Genomic DNA, 19,365 nt, shown 5'->3' with positions numbered 1-19,365 from the left:
AGTTTACAATTCAATAGGAATCAGGAGGGGCTCACGAATTTGCATTTCTAATAATTCCCAGAAGATGCTGATATGGCTGGTTCCTGGACCACCTCTTGAACCACTGATCTGAAACTATAAGAAAAAGTAAATAGTGATGATGGTAGATATTATTATCTTGCTCCTGATTTTATTGGAAGTATTTCTAGGTGAACTATTAAAGACTGTTGATTATTGATTTAAGACAGATATTTTAAAACGTGAAAGAAGAATTCTACTATTTTATTCAGTGCTTTTTAAATTCGGTTTGGTTTATTAAATCAGGAATGGGTATTTAATTTTTATCAAATTTGAACATTTATCAAGCAATTTCTGGAAGAAAATGTATTTATGTAGGCTGCATTATCCTTTTGTTTGTATACTTTGTGTATGTGTGTGTGTGTGTGCATGAGTGTGTGTGTGTATGTGTGTGTGTTGAGCAAGAAGGCCTTAACATTCCCTCAACTTGACTAAACTTGAGACAGATTTATTTTTGTCCTTAGAACCTTGACTTTGCTTTTCTTAGAAGGTTTACTTTAGAAAACCGTGCAATTGCACACTCTGCGCCTTTGAAATATGAACCTTCTCCCAGAGACTCTTGCCAGTTTTACAAACCAGGAATGTCTTTCTCAAGGACCTGAGAGCCATCTCTTTCAAAGACAATCATCAAAAAAGGCAGTGCTCCTGTCTCCCATACTTTGCAGGGGTGTAGGGACCTCACTTAGATAAGTGCCAATTAGCAAACACAGTGGGCCTGATCTCAGTGACCAAGACCCTCCCCTCCATGTCTTCCATCTTTTCACCAGTTCACCTCACTGCTTAAAAACTCTCCTGCCTTTGTTTCAGTGGAGTCACGTTCAGTCTCTCTTCCCCATTGCAACAGTTTTGAGTAAACATTCCTTGATAATGTAAAATTTTTCCAGGCACCAATCTGTTTTACAAAGCGTAGAAAGCATTATTTGCTGGTGACAAAACAACAGCAAACCAAAACTTTTTCTTCTGTTTTAAACCAAATTTTGCATATATGTATTTCCTGTTTTTTCCATTTTATTGGACTCACCATAGGTTTGTTTTTGACAATCTGCAATCTGTATGCATATTACTATTCTCCTCCCTTGCAAAGAACCAAGACGCATTTTTCCTAGTATCTGATCCATTTTCCCTCAGTTTGTATTAATTTTCACAGGGCATCTTTAACTTGCCAATGTGTGAATGCATTTTAGAAAGAATTCAATATATATGGCTTTCACTGGGACACAGCTATAACTCACAGAGATTTACAGGATGTGCTCTCAATCAATTTACACTAAGAATGCTATTTTCATTTTGCGTTAAATCTAAAAAATCCAGTGGAAATAAGATATGGGCCTTTTTCTTCAAATGTTATGTTATGATTATTTATAGAATTACTGTTACAATCTTAGATATTTAATGGAAACCGTATACCTTGTCTTTTCAACATGCAGTTTCGATATGTAGCCTATGTTTTGCACCATCTTAAAAAGCAATTTTATACTGAACAACTTGTGTTTAAACACTTTGAATGTTGAAATGTATTAATTCCACGAGAATTGCCTGGGTATTTGAACTTCATAATATTGCACCTAAAGCTAAAACAGATGCTGTTAAAACCGAGAATGATGCAGTAGGAAATAATCTGCCTGTTTCAGCTAATGGTTGAAAGAGTGTATTTGCCATTAAACTACACCCCAGACTGGGGGAAATATTGTTCTCCCTTATTTTCTCTCTATTGTTTCTTTACTTCAATATAACAATTACCAAAGTTATTTTTGTTATTAGTCTTTAACTTTTACTTCTTTAGGCTGCTAGGGAAATTAAGACCAATAAGAAAACAAATGTCTTTTTTAATGACCATGAGTAAAATTGAAGGAAACTTTTATTAGGAAAGCCATTTTCTGTGTCCCATTTGAAGCTCATAGCCATGATCTAGCATTCAAGGAAGAATAGGCTCAGTTTGTGGCACTGGTACTTTTGCTCTTGGATTGAACCACACTTATCCCATAGTCTTAGTGGAACAAAAATGTTACTGATCTACTATAAGGGAACATAATGTGTAACTATTGATTCACAATTTGTTCAGTTCTTTTGTTTTCTCTTGTTTTGGTCCAGGAAAACGTGCGTTTCATATACCATTGTCTATTCTGATGTTCCCAGGTGGTATTGCTTCTACTGTTGCTTGAAGGAACTTCTTAAGGTTAGCACTTTGTCTCCTGCACTGGAAGAGGATGATGTTTGTTACCCCTAAACTGTGGCTAATGGATGACAGGACAGTCGTGGTTGAAAACCTTCACTTACAGCAAATATACAATTCCATGGGCCGCTTGTTTCAGCATCACAGAAGTCATCTTTTGTGGTTATTTTAAAACCAGCACAATGTGATTACTCTTCATATTGTCCTGACACGAAGGACCCTTGGCATGATGCTTTCTCTTTGCATTGCAGCAACTGATGCAAAACCAGGTACCCTCTAAGAGCCCACTTGCCTGCTAATTAAATAGAACTCCATCTTGTATTAAAATTCACATCCTAAAATATTACTTTATACAATCATTCTTATTCATTGTATACTTAAACACGTTCTTTAACAATTTAAAAACTTAAAAAGAAAACTTTCTTTACTGAATCCTGACATATGAATAAAAGCAGCCCATTGAAGTCACTAAATAGGGTCACGTTCTAGCTTCCTAGCACTGCCAAAACTATACTCATTCCAAATTATGCTGACTTTTGCATTATAACACAGCATCTGTATGTCTGTGTATTTAATATTTTAGTAACGATTGACTACTTTCTTTTACCTATATAAATGTATATAAGGTTGTATTTTCTGAACTGCCTTACATGGAAACTTCCATTGTTTGGGATACATAAATGCTAATGGTTCAACTGAAGATAAGAAAACCACAAAATATTATGGACTTTTAGCCATGTACTGAGACCCACTAAAGAATCTGAGTGAAGCTCACTCTCTGCTGTAAAAAGCAAATTTTAAAAGACATAGACTGGAATCCAAACTCGGATTTTCTTTGCTACATAATTAGAAGGGCATGTAGAGAATGTAAGGAAGATTAACTTTTTCACTATGTGGACTGATGCTGTTTAACACTACACCACATAAAAGCATTTAGCACCTCTTGCAGTGAAGGAACACCAGTTCAGATGGAATCCTGTGAGCATTATCAGAAAAAAGGGAGAAAAAAGTGTTTGACTGGCACATCTTCTGCCACTGAGAAAACAAGTGAGTGAACCAATCTGAATCTGAATCACTTGACTAATAGCTAGCAATCGCAGATTAGAGTTGGGAAGAGGTAGATTATAATACATGATGATGACTGGTAGGAGATTAAAAGAACAAGTCAACATGTAGCATTAGTTTTTCCTCTGTTATTTGAAATAGCCACTTGTAGGTTTGGCAACAGCAATAAGAAAAGCATTGGTGTAAATAGTTTCTACCACAGAGAAAATAAAGACACGTGATGAACTCGTTTCTTCATATTACAGCAGGAAGATATTTACATTGAAAAGGAACCACGTGGGACACATTTGTTTCGGTCTGCCCAGTGTATAGGCTCCCTCTTTAATAAGAATACCTCAGTTTTTCTTTGGAATATCACTGCTTACTTCTCAGTCACTGTGGATACAGCAAGGCTAACCCCAGTCTTGGCTCCAGGAATCATCATGTGACCTAAACCTGGACAACCAAAGTATCAGCACATCTGCACTCCACATCACATCCTCCAGGGAAGTCTACAGTGGTACAAAAGATAGGCTTACCTGGGATTTTTCTGGCACAGCAGGGAAATGGGGGATCTGTTTCTAGGAAAGTTGGTGGGATAGTGACATGTCATTGTGGAGCTGCCGAATCACTACATTGTCAGGAGTGTCCAAAAACAAATCCAGCAGGTAAGAGAGCACAGCTGAGAGCTGGAAAGTCATTGATACCTGATATCACTGTCCTGGATCCAGCTGTGCTGAGGCTTATCAGCTAGAGCAAAGATTTTCTTCCATTGATTATACCGCACTGAGTTGGATTTTTGTTACTTGCAAACAAAATATTCTGAGTAATCCAGAAATATTGACAGATTTGAGAGGTTTCTAATATCCATATTGGAAGTTTCACTAAATCAATGCAGACTTCAATAATAACTAGCTGGAGCTATGGAGCCACACTTTCTTATTCATCTCTCATCCATTAATTCTTTTTAAGAAAGATAAGCACATTATGTCCCTGGCATTGTTTTGACCTTGAGAACATGAGGCTTAATAAGACACTGGCACGCCCCCTGCAGTTCAGAACTTAGTGAGAAGATAGACACAAACATGCAATGGGAAAAGGATAGCAGATGAACAATATCCTGTGAGAGTGTGGAGGGTTTGGTGTGTGACTCCCTAGAAGAGTCAGATAAAGCTCTGTAGAGGTGAACATGACAGGGAGATGAGAGGAGCATAAGAATTTCCCTGGTAAAGAAAGATTTTTCAGGGTGTTCTAGAGGCAGCAGATGCAAAAGATTGGCAGGGAGAGAGAAAACATAAAAACGATATGTTAAGGAAGAAGAGGTAGTTCAGATGTGACTGAAGCATAAGAGGTATAACTGGTAATGGCCAGATATTAAATTGGACAGGTCTGGTCTTCACTCTCTCATGAATGGCTGTGGCAATTTTCATCTTTGTGCGCTAGATCATTTCAGTACTTCTGACGGAAGTATCTTACCTGTTCCTCTCCACATGACCATGTTATATGTTCTCTTCAAGGCCTACCTTTGATCCTGCCTAAAGCAATAATGACTCCCCCACACTGTTCTCCCACCTGAATTCCTCTCTACTTCTCACACACTAGTCCCTGCAAGTTGAGGAAGGCACACATTTACTACCAGTGGAGAGGTAGCCACTCTGATAATGATAACGGAGGAACCAATTCCTGCCCCTGGCACCATCATACTGTCGGCAGTGAAATGGGCACACTCAGATATTGAATTTCCAGAGCCAGATTTGGAAATATACTAGTGCGATGTAAGAGAGCCTTTGTGCACCTGAAACCTAGACAGAAGCAGAGGGGTTTCACTTTTATACTGATGTAAATTCGGGAATGCTCCACCTGTCAGAGAGGGAGGGAGTATTAGAGAATAAATGAAACAAACACTATATTATATATGCACATACATAGTTTTTCATATATTTGTATTTAAATAATACCTTATACACTTTTACATGTTGGTACTAGGTTATAAGTACAAAATAACAATATCCTTGAGGCATTTTCAAGGATAATTTTGACTATGTACTATTTGTTTGTACTGTGCTAGAAACTTTTCAGTGAAATAAAGGCACACAAAAGGGCTCTGCAATTATGGCCCAACTGAATAAGAACTCAGCATTGCATAGGCCAGTGCCATCCAAAAGAATATTCTTCCATTAAAGAAATGTTTTATATTTGTGCTGTCCAATGTGGTTACCACTGGCCACATGTGGCTGCTGAGCACCTAAACTTGGCTAGTGTGATTGAGGGACTGGCTTTATGCTGTTCATTAATTTTAGTGAACTCTAATATAAATAAAAAAGCTACACCAGGCCAGCAGCTCCCACATTAAACAGGACAGAGTACAGAATGTTTACGGTGGTGTTGTTTCAGGGATGAGAATAGATAGGGCCCTGCTATCCCACTGGCATGTTTGGCTGTTTGTGCTTCGGCAGATTTGACCAATTAAAACTGCCTTAGGAGGAAGTATTACTTGAGGTTTTCCAGAGAATCAATATCCAGAGGATATGTATCCTAATATACATATACACAAATAATATTTGTATTGTATATATATACACACACACACATATGCACATGAAAACTACAAGTACTCTATTCGAACTAGTTCAGTGTTTTCTTGGTTAAGAAAAAAGTACACTGTGGGTTTTGTTACTGAAAATGGGTTATTTACTTTTAGTGAATACGAACTGTTAAATAAAATGAACATGTTAATTTTTAATGATACTTAACCCTAGATTTAAAGAAAATAATGTGGGGATTTGAATAATAAAGAGTTATGCATGTGTGATGTTTTACATTTCTCTAATGAAGGGAAGAACTTATAGGATAGATTAAAAAAATTGAAATGGGGAAAAAGTAATATCTAGCCTATCTTCTTCAAGTTGATCCCAAATTTGTCAGATAATTTAAAATCGAAATCATACGGTGAAAAAAATCTTCAGGCTTATTTATATCAATTTACTCAACTGCAACTTTTTTTTTTTTTTTTAAAGCACATGGCTCTCTTTTGTTCCCTGTGGTGAGAAAAATGGAGTCCCTGTTCTCATGGAACTTACATTCTGTAGACAATTATCCAACCATTAAATCCAAATTATCAATCAAATGTATTCTTCAATGCATTCCCTTAAAAGAAAAATTACATCATTGTGATTTTCCAAACATGACCGCAATAACTTGAAGTATAAAATATTGATTTCTGTTTTCTTTTCTTTACTTCTTTGACTACCTGACATCAAAAACAGCTCAGAACATAAACACTAACTTCTCTAATGGGTAACTATAAATCATTTCTTCTACACCCTGAAATTTATACTTGTTATCTTACTCCCCAGATTCATACCAAGCTGAAAGAAAGAAACTTGATTGTTTGATCTTTGCTTTGGCAGTGAGTAAATTACTCTCTCCTGCATTAACCCAGCTGGAATCCTACTTGTTTAAATTTCTTGCCTGTGATAGCAAAGGGCAAGAAATAAATTCAGGTAAATCTGAGAAATCTGACAGAAGGTTTTGGTTGAGAATCTCATGGAAGCTTTGCTCTTGTATTAGGGGAAGAACAGTGGCAGGGTTGGGCAGGAAAGGGTGAAGACCTCTCTCCATTGGAGGTGTTCCTAGTTTCCTGGTGTGCTCGGAGTATGTTATATTTTGCTGTCTCCCAAAAGAAGCTGATGAAATAACCCCACCAGCAGAGGCTGTGGGATGGACTTTGGACAACTGGCCAGGCTGCCACACTCTCAGCTATGTAAGAATCTGTGCATAAATCTATTTAAGTACCCAAGACCCTCTCATTTATCAAAATGTAAAAGTAGAAAATAACATGAATGAGAGAGTCACCACTAAGACATGGACCAGCCAACATCAGAGAGACCACAGCTATGAGGACTCCAACGGTGGAAATAGAGAAAGAAGAGCTATATAGAACCAAATACAAACCCTCTGCATATTTCTGTGTTGACAACCACTTAAAAAGATGGCGTAGTCTTTCTTTTACCTGCTGGTTGAGGGTCCTAGGCAAGTTTTGTGAAATTGAAAGCTGGACAATAGAAACAGAATAACATTTTTGCCAATGGAGAGGGAACTTTACAGAGGGAGTTTTGTACTGGCTGCAGACAGAAAGAATAACTTAACCCCTAAAATTACTTGATTCTGTACAGTTTGCCAGAGTTGTCTAGAATAAATTGTCATTAGACATCCTTGGAGGTGGAGTGAAGTGGGATATTAGACTGCAATAATTCAGCCAAACAAACCACAGCAAAATACAAACACATGCATCTATTTTTCTCACTCATGGGGCTGAAGTCGCAATGAAAGGTATTGTTTCAGAAGGCTGCAGGCAGTTCAGCTGGCTTGTTTGGGATGATTCTGTCCCACGGGAGAAGAGGTAGTGGCTACCAAGGTATGCTTTTCCTACGTTCATCTTAGCAATGCAGGAAGACAACAGAAGCCATGTATGCACATTTGAAATCTCTGCTTGCATCACATCTGCTCACTGCCCAAAGGTCAAGGTAATTCATGTTCAAAGGAAGTATGGGGCCTGGATATTTGCTAAATAATAACCCTATCTATGATAGGTAGTGACCCTTAGAATCAAGAAAACATTTAATTATTAAATACAATTTTAAAAATTATTTTTGTTGTATTTGTTTATGACTGTTTATGACACCTGCTTGATGTGCCTTGGATCTTGATATTTGAGAGAATTTTCTATGCCATGCTTCGCTGGGTAGTTTGGTATTTCTCTATCTTCAGCCTTATGGGCAGGATTTTGCTGCACACTACAGATGCATTGGAGTGCTGTTTTATCTTAATTAGAAAGAAGATAGCTGTCAGTGGGTGCTAGAGAAAAAGGCTAATGAATACACTGATAGACCCTGCTGATGAGTGGTATAATATAGAAGATTCTGTTTCTTTTTATTTTTTTATTTTTTATTTTTTTTTGAGACGGAGTTTCGCTCTTGTTACCCAGGCTGGAGTGCAATGGCGCGATCTCGGCTCACCGCAACCTCCGCCTCCTGGGTTCAGGCAATTCTTCTGCCTCAGCCTCCCGAGTAGCTGGGACTACAGGCACGCGCCACCATGCCCAGCTAATTTTTTGTATTTTTAGTAGAGACGGGGTTTCACCATGTTGACCAGGATGGTCTCGACCTCGTGATCCACCCGCCTCGGCCTCCCAAAGTGCTGGGATTACAGACTTGAGCCACCGCGCCCGGCCCCTGTTTCTTTTTAATTTTAAAGGTAAATCAAGACTCCAAATCTTTGCCACGGTTGTGACAGTTTCAGAATTATATTGGTACAAAAATAATTTCAGGAATGACTAACAAATCTACTTTTTTCCCTAATGCTCCCTTGAAAACAGTGACCAAAATCCTAACATGCATTTTATCCGTTAAGTGGTCTTATTTCTTTTCCTTTTCAGATATTTTAGTATACTGAAAACCAGAAGAGCTTGACTGATGAAGAAATGCAGGTTAGACCTGCTTGCTAACTGTACTTTCACCATGCAGAAGAGGCCCGCAATCTTTTCACACACAAGTGTAGTGAAGCATTTCAGAGAAGCCAGGTGTCTAAAACCTTTAATGAAGGGATTATTGATATGCAGAGCTTCCAATCACATCCGCTCTTGTTGGAGCAGATCCCAGAGGTTGTCAGGAAACAACGTGAGAAAGATGACTCAGGCACTCTGCCCTCTCTCCTCTCAACGAGGCAGGGATCTGGATGCCTGAAACATAGCTTCAAGCATCAAAGCTTCCTTGGGACCTGAATCCTGAAATCTCTTGGTGTCATGACACAAAACAAAGCACACATTTTTGGAAATGTCTTTACTGTAATCCATTTGTTAAAAAAAAAAAAAAGCAATGAAGACCATGGACTTGGGCTTATTCATATTTACATTCCTATCCTGCTTCAGCTGCTAACGTGGACATGATGCTTTTACAATTCACTTCCCTGTCAGTAACATTGGAACCGCCTATATCTGCTCTTCAGAGTTGTTTGATGTCTGAGCAGAGGCATGTAAAGCATTTTATACAGGTCTTGGCACATTATAAATGCTCAGTATATTATAACCATTATTGGTCTATGGCCACTTCCCCATTAATTTGGTAATAAATCTCTCTCCAAACTCTGATCCATTAGCATTGCAATTGTAAGATCAGGCACGCGGGCACTTTGATAGGCAAGCCTTGTGAAAATGCATTATTAAACATTTTTATGGTATGTTTGAATTGTAACAGAGCCAATTCTACCCTTGAGTAGAGACAACCTTGCTCTCCCCTTGACAGAGATTTTGGCATACATATTTATTTCAGCTCCTCCCTGTCTACAGGGCTCTGCTTCTTTGATAGAACTTGTAACTGAAGTCACACGGGTTTCTGTTCAGAACACTGAATCAGAGCTGCTCAGGTTGCAAACTTTACTGTAATACCCAAAATTTCTGGCAGTTACTTGCATCCCTGGGCTGGAGGGCATAGACACTTGGCCACTTGTATTAAAAGCATCATCCCTATATCAACCTATCTTCGCCTCCAAACCTCCCGAAAAGGAGAAAAACAAAGTTAGCGTGTGCATTTTTTAAAGAAAAATAGATCTATCTGAAACAGTTTAAAGAAGTGTCATTGAGAAGGTAAAGCTTCCTGTTGCCTACAGCAGCGGCTCCTAGAGAGCACTATATCCGAGGACTAGAAACACTCAGGCAAAAGCTTTTTGTTACTGTTGTTTTTTATTGAAGCAGTAGGTATTCTCAAAGCTTTTATAATCCTTCTGTTCATTTTGAAACTCAAGAGTGGTTCTTCAACAGTTCTGGGGATCCATGTTTTAAGAATCGTCTTTCCAGCATCGATGTTAGTCTTCAGAGAAACGCTGATGTACTGGGTTATTCCTGGGAAAATGCTGATAATCTGACCCCTCCCTCATTCTTCAGCCCCATATCTAGATATGACTCATCCTTCCTGCCTCCCTAACATTTTGCACCCCCCTTTTCTCAGCATTTAAGGTCTTTGGCAGTTTGTGTATATTACTGCTGCTGTTGGAGATGACATTTTTTGAACAGTCAATGTGATGGTACCTTGATGCTGCTTAATCATCTCAACTTCTCCTGGGGCATGAGATACTCAAAGAAGCTTTTATGACCGGGGACACCCGTGGTCCCCTCTACACTCTGTGACAGCACCTTTATAAACTTTATTGTCCTTATTGTCCCTATTGTCCCCTCTGCTTTCTGAGTTCTTACTTCGAGTTTTCAGACCCAACCTTGGTAGTGAGCACAAAGTTAGTGGTCATGAGATACTTTATGTGTGACTGTATAAATTAAGGAGAGAAATTAACAACATCGTGACAAATATAACCACATTTTTTCCTACTTTAGACAAAAAAGAGTAATGGTTGAAGTCAGGGACTTTGGAGTCTATGAGTAGTACCTGCCTTCCTTTATTTAGTAACTTTAAACAAGTTATTATACATAAAATATGGTTTCTTTATCTTTGACACCCAATTAAAGTCCCTCTCCTCACAGGACTGTTATGTGCATCATGTAAGGTAACACTTGGAAATGCTTTTGCATCATGGTCCCCAAGCTGTGCCCAAGTGCCCCTGAGTGCTAGCAGAAAACTCATAGCAGGGATATTTTGAATTTAAATGTAAGATTGCACAACGTTATTTTTGATGCTGTCATATCTTTGTAGGGCTTTGATAGTGGTTTCGATAAAAAGCAAGTGTCATGCAAAACTCAGTGAGGAACAGGAAATGGCATTGGCAACGCCCAAAATGGTTTTGTGTTAGATAAATTGTGCGACATCTGATATGCGTACACAACACTTCAGTAAATCATGCAGATATTTTTAAACAAAATAAAAATATTTTTGTTCAGTATTAATGTATTATTTTTTAAATTGATATTAGGTTATTACAATATAGTTATTTAGGTATTTGGATCTAACCATTTAATAAATGGAACTGTTAGGTATTTCTTTTGACCTATAGGTGCCATGGAAAAGTTACTGATATAAGAAGGGTGGGGACTTCTGCTTAGCACAGGGGCTGTTGTGACAACTCACTGAATATTAACTATTTGGTAGGAACAATATATTGAGATATTAATTTCTATTTTCTGCTTTCTCTATTTTTTTCTTTTATCACATCCTCCTTCCAATGATGTCCCTGATGTTTAATCACTACCGAGAGATTTTGCACAGCAGAGCAAAATCTTTATGCAGAAGACTTCCCAGCATGGCTTTGAAGCCTGAAAAGTCTAACAGTTTTCTGAGAGAGAAGAGAGGGAAGTGTGTTTTGAGGCAATAGGATCCAGAGATGGTTCCCCCAATTATAGGACAAAGATGCAAATCCACAGGTTGAATAATAGTGGCCTATACTAGTCTCTTGCAGTGCTCCAAGGAACTTGTTGTAAGAGGAATTTTTTGAAACTTTTAAAGGCTCACTAGTGTTTCTTGGGTTAAATGAAATTCAAGAACTAGTGGACCAGAGAGTAGAATATGAGTTCTAGAGGATATCCCTGAAGGGGTCATGTTCTCTGAAAGTCACACACTTCACTCAGCTCATACCAAGACACTTGTAAATCTTTAACAAATAATAAATACCACTTACTGAGCTCATCTTTTATTCCAGGCACTTGGATGAGTCCTTACATGCACTGTCTCATTTAACACAAACAAGGTACCATTATTAGGCTCATTTTAAAAACAAAGACTCTGCAGCCTGGAGAAAGTATGTAGCTTGCCCAGGTCACACAGCTAGTTAGAAGTGAAGAGCAGATGTAAACTCCATAGTACAAGTTCGTGCTGAATATTGATAGGAACCTATCTTCTTTGAAAGAGCAGAAACTTAATTCAAACAAGCTTAAATTTAAAAGACAAAAAAAAGTCTATTGACAAAATATGGCGGTAGAATTTTTGTCATAGCAGGATGCAGGTTTTGGGATGATGCAATTAACAAGCTGTCTCCTGCATCTCTTGGCCCTGTATTCCTTGGAGCTGGCTTCACTCTGGGTAAGTTAGTAAAGCATGTCCACAGGTGGCAAGGGGGCCACCAGGCACTCCTGGGGAGCGGCTAAGACAGCCCGGCAGAAAGAGAGCACTTCTTTCCCGAAACTTCCATCAGAAGCCCCGGCACGGATCTCATTGACTTGGCTTTGTCTTATGCCCAACCCCAAGCCAATTTCAGTGTTATCAGGTAAATGAAATAGGTGAATGGGCCAGGTCTGGACAACCTACCCATCCTTGCCGCAGTTGGGATTCACCCAAATCACGTGATTGACGATAAGGAAAGTGTAGTTCTCTAAAGAAGCTGAAATTCCTATTAATTGAAAAAAGAGAGAAGGAATACTGGAAGGTAAAGCACAACATCCCAATATAACACACTTACATTTTGTATTTATTAACAAGAGAAGATCTTGAGATAGTACACCCATTTTAGAGGCTAGTAAGGCACATTTACATTTCTAGAATCATCTGAATTTGGCACAAGCTGTTGCTGTGGATTTTCCATCGTTGCTGACACTGTGATGCGCGTGCTTTTTCATTCTTACACAATAAACCAAGGTGCTAGATACTTGTCAAATGAAACAACCTTAACTGGTATTCAGGCTCTGCTCAGGGAAGCAAACCCACATCTTAATCTCAATTTCATTCGACTACCAGGATGGAGGAGAATATGCCCTCAGGCAACAGGTAGGTGTTTACCTGCTTGTAGTCTGGGTGCTCTTTTGGCTGGGCTGCATTGAAGCACTCATAATAACTCCTCTGCGTGGCAACTAACTCCACTAGGATTCAGTTGCCATGCAACTGCATGGTATTTCTCTATAATACTGCTTTCCTATGATTACAGATTGAGGCGCTTTTATAGTCATAATAATACCTTACACTCTTGCCAGGCCTTTTACATAAGAAGATCCCAATAGGGTGAATAGAGTTGCTCTTTATGTAAGTTTTTTCACCAAGCACTAAAAATACCCATGCTTCCAATTTAGCTACATGGCAGCCATCCTCTCCTAGTTAAAATATACAATAGATATTTTGGCAGGAGGTGATACAAAGAATTACTCATCAGATTTAAAAAGTGAAAGATATTTAGGTGCACATAATAGATCTCCATTAGAGAACACCTGAGGCATTCCATCAGGTGCTGACAATATTTTGGGGGTGTCTCTGAATCGGGTACCTGAAAGGGGTTTGATTGTTTCTGCTTTTTATATGGAATTAGAGAGCAATTGAAAAGTGGATTGGGTCAGACTCTTTCATGATTCAACTGCTCTGAGGTCCTAAATAGGTACTTAGAATGAGGGGGTCAGCATGGCTTCACCGAAGTGCCATTTAATACTCATTGGAGAAAATTGTGTTTCTGATGTCCTACTTTTTCACCCAGTGAGTAGTTACTCAACGGGCAGGGCCTAGCACATTCTTTTTAATCTCTTAATCAGAAGCTTTCAGAAGTTCAGGTGTTATTAAGGACATAATCTTCTCTCTGAAAGCAAACAGGTTCCTGAGTTTCCTGACAAGCACACTCATTCATTAACCTTTTAAATAAAAGTACTATAATAACAATGGAGGAAACCAAAACTAAACTGCTTTGACCTTAATTTTATGAGCTAGCTAAAAATGTTGTAAAAAATAATTTGAAAGTAAAAGCCTTATTTGCAGTAATGAGGTCTTTTAAAACATTTTTTATTTTTATTTTTTGTGAGTATATAGAAGATGTATATACTCCTGGGCTACAGGCGTTGTTTTGATACAGGCATGCAATGCATGGTAATTGCATTTTGGGAAATGGGGTATTCATCCCCTCAAACATTCATCTTTTGTGATACAAACAATCCAATTATTCCCTTTATTATTTTTAAATGTGCAACTAAGTTGTTATTGACCAAAATCACCCTGTCGTGCTATCAAATCCTAGGTCTTATTCTTTCTAACTGATGTTTATGCTCATTAACTATCCTCACCTCCCCAGTCCTGTCTTATTACCCTTCCCTGTCTCTGGTAACCATCCCTCTACTCTCTATTTCCATGAGTTCAACTGTTTTGATTTTTAGACCTCACAAATAAGTGAGAACATGTGGTGTTTGTTTTTCTGTGCCTGATTTATTTCATCCAGCATAATGACCTTCAGTTTCATCCATGAATGAAGAAAATGTGGTATTTAAACACAATGGACTATGACTCAGCCATAAAAAAGATTTGTTTTTAAAGCATGTCTTCTAAAGTAGAGGACCCCAACCTTTTTGGCATCAGGGACTGGTTTCGTGGAAGACAATTTTTCAACGGAGTGGCGTGGGTTGAGAGGGGGTGGCCAAGCATGATTCAAGTGCATGACACTTATTGCGCACTTTATCTCTATTATTATTACATTGTAATATATAATGAAATAATTATACAACTCACTATAACGTAGAAGCAGTGGGAAACTTGAGCCTTTGCTGCAATTAGATGGTCCCATCTGGGGATGATGGAAGACTGACAGATCATCAGGCATGAAATTCTCTTAAGGAGTGAATGAATAACCTAGATCCCTTGCATGTGCAGTTCACAGTAGGGTTTTCACTTCTATGAGAATCTAATGCCACCTCTGATTTGACGGGAGGTGGGGCTTAGGCAGTAATGTGAACGATGGGGAGCAGCTGTAAATACGCATGAAGCTTCACTCACTTGCCCACCACTCATCTCATACTATGTGGCTGGGTTCCTAACAGGCACAAACTAGTACCAGTGGGGCTTTAGAACAGGGAATTGGAGACCCCTGCTCTAAAGTCTTCTTTCTTATTTTGGGAAACACCTTTCTTTTGGTTCTTTGTAACTCAGTTACATCCATCTATTAATGCTTGAGTTATTCTTAATATATCTTCATTGACATAATTGTTGAATTTATATTGTCCTTTAATATTCATATCATTCTTTAATATACTTCTTAAAATTTTTGTAGATATATGGCTGCCTTGATTAAGGCAACTTTTTCAGTCTTTGAAGCTAAGTTTGGCCATGAGTCAAAATTCTGACTGGTAGCATTTAAGGACTAGTGATTCATGAATCTTTCAGGTCATGCTTTTAAAGGAAACAGATGCGTTCTCTCCTTTCTCCCTTCTCTCCTAGAACTTCAAATATGGATAATTCCTCTTAGTGATAACTGTAAGCTATGGATCTTGAGAACTGTTGTTAGCCATGTCCACTGCCATGTAAAGAAAACTACTCTATATTCAAAGCAAATCAAGCCAAGGTAACCCAAAAGAACATGCAAGAGACAGCGTGAGACTGTTCTTTTGGCATTTGACCTCGTGTCTATTGTCTCTTATGTGCACCAAATCCAGCCCTCAGGTCACTGATTGTTCAGACACTGAAAATGAAGACAACATACCATAATTAAAAAAAAAACTCTCCTTTTTCTTTTAAGTTCATTTAAGTCTTGTTTCTGCCATAAGCTAGAGTTCTAATTCATAAATCAGGATAAACTCTACAACAAAAATAGTAGACTTTGTGAATATATGCCTATGCAATTGCCCTATTAGCATTTAATAATGCCATATAACAGAATGAAAAAATGTGGGACCTCCAATGTGACTTGAGGTGAAATCTTAGAAGAAACATCAACTAAACATTGAGTATCAAACTATTTTCTTTTATCCCATGTTTATCTCCACAGGAAGACATAAATGAGTTTAGAATATATGATGTATATTTGGAACAGCAAAATCTTTCAATCCAATTGAATACTTGTTTAGGTTGTACAATGGTATGGTTTGGCTCTGTATCCCACCCAAACTTCATGTTGAATTGTAATTTCCAGTATTGGGGGAGGGACCTGATGGGAGGTGATTGGATCATGGGGGAGTTGCCCTCTTGCTGCTCTCAGGATAGTGAATTCTCATGAGATCTTGTTGTTTAAAACTGTATAGCTCTCCCCGTTTCACACTCTCTCTCCCACTCTGCCATGTGAAGAAGGTGCCTGCTTCCCCTTTGTCCTTCTGCCATGATTGCAAGTTTCCTGAGCTCCCCAACCATGCTTCCTGTACAGACTGCAAAACTCTTGAGTCAGTTAAACCTTTTCTTCATAAATTACCCAGTCTTAGGTAGTTCTTTATGGCAGTGTGAGGATGAACTGATACAGAAAATTGGTACCAGGAGTGGGGCATTGCTATAAAGATACCTTCTGAAAGGCAGAATAAAAGTGGAAAGAAACGAAAACGTGGAATCAGCTTTGGAACGGGGTAATGGGCAAAGGTTGGAACAGTGTTGGAGGGCTCAGAAGAAGACATAAAGATAAGGGAAAGTTAGGAACTTCTTAGAGACTTGTTGAATGGTTGTGACCAAAATGCTGATAGTGAAATGGACAGCAAAGTCCAGGCTGAGGTGGTTTCAGAGAGAGATGAAGAACTTATTGGGAACTGGTCATCGCTCTTGCTATGCCTTAGCAAAGAGACTGGTGGCATTATGCCCCTGCTCTAGAGATTTGTGAAACTTTGAACTTGAGAGAGATGATTTAGGGTAGCCAATGGAAGAAATTTCTAAGCAGCAAAGCATTCAAGATGGGGCCTGGCTGCTTCTAAAAGCCTATGTTTATTTTCATAAGCAAATAAATGACCTGAAACTAGAACTTATATTTAAAAGGGAAGCAGAATATAAGTTTGGAAAATTTGCAGCCCAATTATATGGTAGAAAAGAAAAACTCATTTCCTGGAGAAGAATTCAAGACTGCAGAAATTGCCATAAGTAAAGAAGAGCCAAATGTTAATAGCCAAGACAATGGGGAAAATGCCTTTAAGGTATTTCAGAGATCTATATGGCAGCCCCTCCCATCACAGGCCCAGAGGCCTAGGAGAGAAAAGTGCTTCATGGGACTGAGAGCCACACTGCTCTGTGCAGGCTGGGGACATGGTCCCCTGTGTTCCAGCTGCTCCAGCTCCAGCTGTGGTTAAAAGGGGCCAATGTATAGCTTGGGCTGTTGCTTCAGAGGATGCAAGCCTTTGCAGCTTCCATGTGGTGTTCACCTGTGGGTGCATAGAAGTCAAGAGTTGATGCTTGGGAGCCTCTGCCTAGATTTCAGAGGATGTATGGAAATGCAATGATGTTCAGGCAGAAGTCTGCTGCAGAAACAGCGCCCTCATGAAGAACTTCTACCAGGGCAGTGCTGAGGGGAAATTTGGGGATGGAGTTCCTACACAGAATCTCCCTGTGGGCACTTCCCAGTGCAGCTGTGAGAAGAGGGTCACTGTCCTCCAGACCACAGAATGGTAGATCCACTGACAGCTTTCACTATGTACTGGAAAAGCTGTAGGTACTCAACACCAGTCCATGGAAGCAGACACAGGGGCTGTACCCTGCAAAAGCACAAGGGTAGAGCTGCCCGAAGCTTTGGGATCTCACTCATTATATCAGTGTACCCTGGATGTGAGACATGTAGTCAAGGAGATTATTTTGAGCTTTAAGATTTAATAACCACTCTACTGGGTTTTAGACTTGCATGGGGCCTGTATCCCCTTTATTTTGACCAATTTCTCCCTTTTTGAATGGAGGCATTTATGCAACTCTTGTACTCTCATTGTATCTTGGAAGTAACTAACTTGTTTTGATTTTACAGTCTCATAGGCAGAAGGGACTCAGACAAGACTTTGGACTTAGACTTTTAAGTAAAATGCTGGAATGAATTAAGACTTTGGGGGACTGTTGGGAAGGCATGATTGCATTTTGAAATGTGAGAAGAACATGAGATTTGGAAAGGACCAGGGGAAAAATGACACGGTTTGGCTCTGTGTCTCCACCCGAATCTCATGTGGAATTGTAATTCCCAATGTTGGGGGAGGGACTTGGTGGGGGGTGATTGGATCATGGGGGCAGATTCTCCCCATACTGATCTCATGTAAGTGAGTGAGTTCTCATGAGATCTGATTGTTTAAAAGTATGTAGAACTCCCCCCTTCATTCATTCTCCTGTTCCACCATGTGAAGAATGTGCTTGCTTCACCTTCTCTCTTCCACCATGATTGTAAGTTTCCTGAGGCTTACCCAATTATGTTTCCTGGACAGCCTATGGAATTGTAAGTCAATTAAACCTCTTTTCTTCAAAAATTACCCAGTCTCAGGTAGTTCTGTATAGCACTGTGAGAATGAATTAGAACATATAAATCATTTGTTGTGTATGATTATTAGTTTTAGGACCTGAGTATAAGGAGAATAGTATAGCTTTTTTTTTTTGAGACAGAGTTTCACTCTTGTTACCCAGGCTGGAGTGCAATGGTGCGATCTCAGCTCACTGCAACCTCCGCCTCCTGGGTTCAAGCAATTCTCCTGCCTCAGCCTCCCGAGTAGCTGTGACTACAGGCATGTGCCATCGTGCCCAGCTAATTTTTGTATTTTCAGTAGAGACAGGGTTTCACCATGTTGACCAGGATGGTCTCGATCTCTTGACCTCGTGATCCACTGGCTTTGGCCTCCCAAAGTGCTGAGATTCTAGGCGTGAGCCACCGCGCCCAGCCCAGTATAGCTTTTAATGGGGTTAAAACATAACCTGTCATAATTTAAATGCATTTTCATAGCAAAACATTTCCATTAAAAAATTCCTAAGAAAATAATGGAAGACAGCCAAATTCAATATATTGTAAGTAGTTTAAGGTGTTTTTTAAGATGATTTTAGATGGTTGTACCTTTATTTCCTTTTAAAAAAGTAAATGTATAACCCTTCACAGAGGGCCTCAGATTAAAATAGGCTGTGTGCATTTATCATTTGGGGTTTGGTTTTGCTTTATTATAGCATCCTGCAATTTGTATGTTTTATTTTAAGTGGACAACAATTTTAATCCCAATGCTATGAATATTTTAAATGAATTAAGAGTCTCCATTTAAAATAAATATTGTACTATAAATCAGTTATAATTATATTAGACTTTTACTACCTTTTAAAAATTTGTTTTTTATTGGATTTTTACTGCCTATCTGCTGATGGTACAGCCATGCTGAATTCCCTACCATGATTGTATTATAAAATAAAATTTAAAGCATCTACTAAAAACCAGTTTTTTCAAATCCTGTATCTTAATATAATTTTACATTAACATACAAATGGGTAGATTTTAAA

Source organism: Aotus nancymaae, unplaced genomic scaffold (assembly GCF_030222135.1).
Source record: "Aotus nancymaae isolate 86718 unplaced genomic scaffold, 86718_ANA_hifiasm-v0.15.2.pri h1tg000008l, whole genome shotgun sequence".
NCBI classification, from domain to species: Eukaryota; Metazoa; Chordata; class Mammalia; order Primates; family Aotidae; genus Aotus; species Aotus nancymaae.
The sequence above is the reverse complement of the archived record's forward strand: the minus strand, read 5'-3'. Positions refer to the sequence as shown.